Below are 5,454 nucleotides of genomic sequence, written 5' to 3'. Positions count from 1 at the left end.
GCTGGTCTTTTCTCTTTTTTCCATTGCAACCTTTGTATTGGCCACAAGGTGGCAGCTTATTACCAGAGAGGATGTTTTTCACACTTCTGAGTCACAAGCTGGAAAATTCTGAGTGCGCACCATGAAAATCCAAAGTTTCTCTTCATGTACTTTTTGCTGGTGGGTAAATTAGTTCGGAAAACACATTAAACTGTTTGCATGCAGACATGTTATTCTCTGTCAAATTTATAGATCCATTAAATCTCAGTGGAATGTTAAGAAATTATTAGTTTATTGGTATTGTAACCTGCTGTGTATTCAGACTCTTTACTGATCTTTTGTTTGTTTTTATTCATTTTTGCAAATATAGAAATTATGGTAAACAAAATAATCCCAAGATAAATTCTGATCCCCTAGTGAGAGCTGTTTTAAATCCTATCTGTCATCTTTCACATCTTCAACAAACAATGGAGCCTCTGACATGCTGATCTTTGCAAAACTATTCCTACCTCTGAATCTTTTCTCACATAGTGTGAAATTATGAAATAGTTAATTTTTCATAATTAACTACTGATAACTGCCTGTGGAGCCTGGTGGTGAAATTTGCATCGACATTTGAGATGACATGCAGTGAGTCTCTACACCTGTGGAGGATTTCTGGCCACTGCTTTACAAAATTGTTCAAATTCAACCACTTTAGAGGTGTGTTGAGTGTGTGATGCATGCTTAATGCCATACCACAGCATCTCAATCGACTAATCCCAGGCTTTGACTAGACTTCCCCAAGACCTACATTTTTCCTTTGTTTTAGGCTTTTTTAGCCATTCAGATAGGATGTTCTATTGGACAGTTCATTGTGCCATGACTCATAAGAAATGACAGAGCCTATAATTTTACACCATCTAATGGGATGCACATCTTTAAAGAATTTCCACTTTTGTCTCATTTGTACTCAATATTTACCAAAAGTTGTTGTGAATCCTGAGCTGCATGGTGGCGCACTGCTGCTTTGCAGCAAGAAGGTTGTGGGTTTGAATCTTGTTCTGAGATCCTGCACGTTTTCCTTGAGATTGGATGGAATCTCTCCAGGCTTCTCCCTCAGTTGACAACATGACTTTTAGGTTAATTGGTTTCTCTAAATTGCTTTTAGATTTGAATGTCTGCATGCTTGGTTGGAAGTCCTGTGATGAACTGGTGAACCAGACTTACTCAATGACCACTGACAGACTGGTTTAGGCAATGGATGGGTTGTGAATCATAAAGATATTTTTCGAGAGATGGGACTATGAACACTGATCCTGAGTCAAGTGAGGAATGAAGTGCTTTAAATCTTGCTTTGAGGTTTTTCATTGTGATCTCTTGGATGAGTTGTTGATCCTCTCCTGTAGTAATTTTCGTTCCAGTCTGTTCTGAAGAGTTCATCAATGTTGCATGTTTCCTCCACTTGAAAATAACAGCTGTCACTGTTGTTTTATTCCCAAAGCCTTGGAGATGGCTTTGTAATCTTTTCAGACACTTATTGATGCCATTGTATTTTAATTCTCTTACCTTTTTATAGAAAATCTAAACAATTGTTGAAAAATACCATGTTTGCTATTTTACTTAACCACAGTGCATCTGTCTTACACCAATGTGTTTCATTTGTCAAAATTATTTAAATTCTCTTTACTATGTCACCCCTAAATACAATCCAATGCAAGATGCGGAAAATATCGGAAAACAACATAATCTGAGACAAATATTATGTTTTATTTTAATCTTGTGAATTGGATTCATACAACAATTGGGATGAACAGCTTTGTACTGTACTGGAAGCTGTAATACAAGTTCCACGTGAGTCAAATTGATGCTGACTTTATATGCATGGAGAGCTGTTGCTGTCTTGCATGTTAAAAAGGCCTTTTAGACAACAAGGCTGTTGTGCTGACTGACTGGGAGAGAGGGTGGGTGTTTGGGTGGGTGGGGGATGTCGGGTCAAGAGCACAAGCCACACAAGATCAGCACATTCCTTGCATTCCCCCACACTGTCATGCTACAGTCAGCTGAGTGGAGAACTGGCTTTTGCTTTGATCGAAACCATGCGACGCAGCATGCGCCCACAACATCTTCATTACAGAGGAAAATGCCTTTCACTGGCTGGAGATTCAAGTTGCCAAAACATTACTTTGAGGTAGATTCATCTTAGCATACTGTCCATTTAAAGGATGTTATCTGCAAAATGTGATAAAACTGGGGTTAAAGGAGGAAAGTTAAAGCATTCCACTCTTACAACATACATATTTGTCATCCCTTGACTCAAAAATGTAGAATAGTCACATGATGAGTCTGTTGGACATCATATATGGTTGAGTAAATCCTCACTAAGAACAGTTCAGATGTTAACAGGGACTTTACCAGTCTGTTGTCATCATTGCTCACAGACTCTCTATTGTGCAACTCAGCTCTGCATGCTTCTTGCCTGGTAACATTGGACTCCTCCTCCTAAACTTAGATTTATACTCACGCTACGCCAGCGCAGCTTCAGCAAAGCAGCCCACTCCCTGCATCTGCTCTCCATCAGTGTGGTATGCGCCGGAGAGCCTTTGATCCCCACCCACCCCCAAATCTTCTGTGTGTGTTTATGTGAGTCAAACAGAGGTAGAAACAAAACCTGCAGTGCTCTTTTAAAAAGACAATGCCCAGTGAATGAAAAGCACAGCAGAAAGAGGCAGTGGCACAAAAGAGCAGTAAACATTCATTATACCCACTCCTTTAGGGGGTTGCCCTGAGCCCTTTAGTTACAGGTCTAACTCAGCTTTGTGTTTGTGAAGAAGAAACTCAGACATTTGTGGTGGTGATCAGCAAGAAAAACAGCAAAATATGAAATATTTCAGCTCCTTTTCCTATACATGAATGTCCAATAGTGCATGAGGGTGGGAATGGAAATACCTTCATGCACCACATTGCTGCCTTTTTGTTTTTGCGTGAAGTGTTATTGCGCTTTGAAACTGAACACCAGTTCAAACAGAGGGCCATAATTAGAGGGGGGCACCAAAGAGGCCCCAGGCAGTGGGTGAGCACCTTCAGCCATGGATGTTCTTTTGAAAACAAGACTGAGGCAATAACGTGTTGACGAGACCACCAGAGAAAGGTGGGGAAGTGGAGCATTCACCAGAAATGCGTGAGAACAACTGGACATGTGACGTCATTCTCGTTTAAGTTGCAGTTTCAGCAAATTGTCAGTGAGTCAATCTCCAAAGAAATTTGTATGCCAGTAAACCAATCAGTGATATGAGATGTGAAAATAACATTTCCAGGCATGCAGCTCAGTAGTGGTGTAACATGTTCCCACTAAAATTAGAAAAATAGAGCACATCATACTAAAGTCCTTACTCAGAGAATTGCTGAGTAAGCCTACCCTAGCCCTACCCTTTAAAATACTTGTGTTAGTTTATAAATCAATGAATGGCTTAGCAACAAACTACAGTGAAGACTTGTTGTTGTTGTTTTATCATCCTTCCAGATCTCAGGTCTTGTAGTTCAACTTTACCAGTAACCAGAACCAACTGGAGAAGCAGCATTCAGTTTTTATGCTCTTGTGATCAGGAACAAACTTCCAGAAAACTGCAAAACAGCTGAAAGAAACATTGAGTTCCTTTAAATCAAAACTGTAGACCCACCTGTATGGAGTTGGCTTTAACTGGAACATTGATTAATATATTTGATGTATATTTAATGATGATTATTCATGATGAGTTTGATGATGGCATTTGACAAAATGTAATGTCTTCTGCTTGTTTCATAATTGGTTACTGTGTGATGTTTTGGTCATGTAAAGCACCTTGAACTGCCTTGTTGCTGAAATTTGCAATACAAATAAACTTGACTTGACTTGATTTAACGTCACCTCTTAAACATATTTACACCCCAACCTTAAAGCTTTTCCCATTTTGTCATGTTGCAAAACCAGCTTTCACTGCAATTACAGCTGCAGGTCTCTTGTTGTCTGTCTCCTGTAACTTTTATACATCTAAAGTTTGTACTAACTCTCCTGCACAAAATATCACAATTTTGATTTTGACTTTGGACCAGTGAAACACAAACATATGTTTTGATGTAAAACATTCCGTTGTAGCTTTGTGTGCATTAGGGCCATTTTCCTGTTGGGATTTGAACTTCCACCCCAGCCTCAAGTCTTTTACATTTTCAATGAGATTTTCCTCAAGCTTCCAGGTCCTTTCTGAAGAAAAGCCTCTTCACACCATGGGGTTTGATGCTAGTTTCCTGCCACTTTGTCCATTGTACTCTATAAAGTTTAGATCGCATTAAAGCTCACCTTGCCCTGTCTTAATGGGTTTACTGTTCTTAATTAGCTTTTTTAAAATTTTCATATGATTGACTGAGCTGAGGTCTGTGAGATGTAAGAAGCTTTGGAAACCTGACATAAACTTCACCACTTTATCGCGACCTGCCTGCTGTGTCGCTTGGCCTTCATGTGATTGTTTACTCATGTTTTCTAACATACCTCTTAGATTTAGAGGTATTAAAATAAGATTGAGGTGAATATAACTAAGCAATTTTTCTTACTTCCCAATTATGCACAATTTATTGCTGGTCTGTCACACAAAATCTAAATAAAACATATAAGTTTGTGCTTGCATCATGAGAAAGAGTGAACAGGTTCAATGGATATGAAGGCATTGTGTTTGGTTGCACAATCAATCACATGCTTCAGCAAAACTGCCATAAATCCCTGATTATGGAAAGAGAGGTTTTAAAGTGCTCAAAGGAATCACAAACAAAATGAGGAAATCTGATTTCGCCATCTTTTTATTCCTCAAGAAAACAAACCAGGGGGGATTATTTTCACTATGTGTTTCCCATCATCATTATCTATATTTATACTAAATATGAATATAGATCTGCTAAAGATACTTTTATGAGACTTTATTATTAATCATACAGACTGCATCTGAAATAATATTAGGAGCTAATATTAAAACCCCTTTGTTGAATATAAAAGCCTATTTATGCTATTGGGATAAAAAATAAATAAATCTGAATTAGCATTATTTGCCAAGTTTTGCAAGAAAAACCCCAAGGAATTTAATTTAAGTTTCACTTTGCTTTCAATAATTACATTCTAAATATTTTATACAAGAAAGGAAATAAAAATAAAATATATATTTTTTAACATCTATCTGTGTCTGTAGCAGCTGGTATTTATATTTTAGTCTGTCTGATTACATCATTTTTTTTAAAAGAAAAACCTTTTTTAAACCTTACATGAGTAGTTTCTTGGTGGGATACTATTTATTTTAATTTAGTAAAATATGTTGAAGTAGTTCTACTAACGTTTAGTCCTCTCCCCACCTCTTCAAGGGCTGTTTCAGTTACTGAGCCAAATAACAACAGATAATTGTTTATAATTTGCTACTGAAACAAATATTAAACATTTAGATTTTAACTAGGCTACAATCAAACAAATATTACTAG

This window comes from Xiphophorus couchianus, chromosome 19 (assembly GCF_001444195.1).
Source record: "Xiphophorus couchianus chromosome 19, X_couchianus-1.0, whole genome shotgun sequence".
NCBI lineage: Eukaryota > Metazoa > Chordata > Actinopteri > Cyprinodontiformes > Poeciliidae > Xiphophorus > Xiphophorus couchianus.
This window is presented reverse-complemented; position numbering follows the sequence as displayed.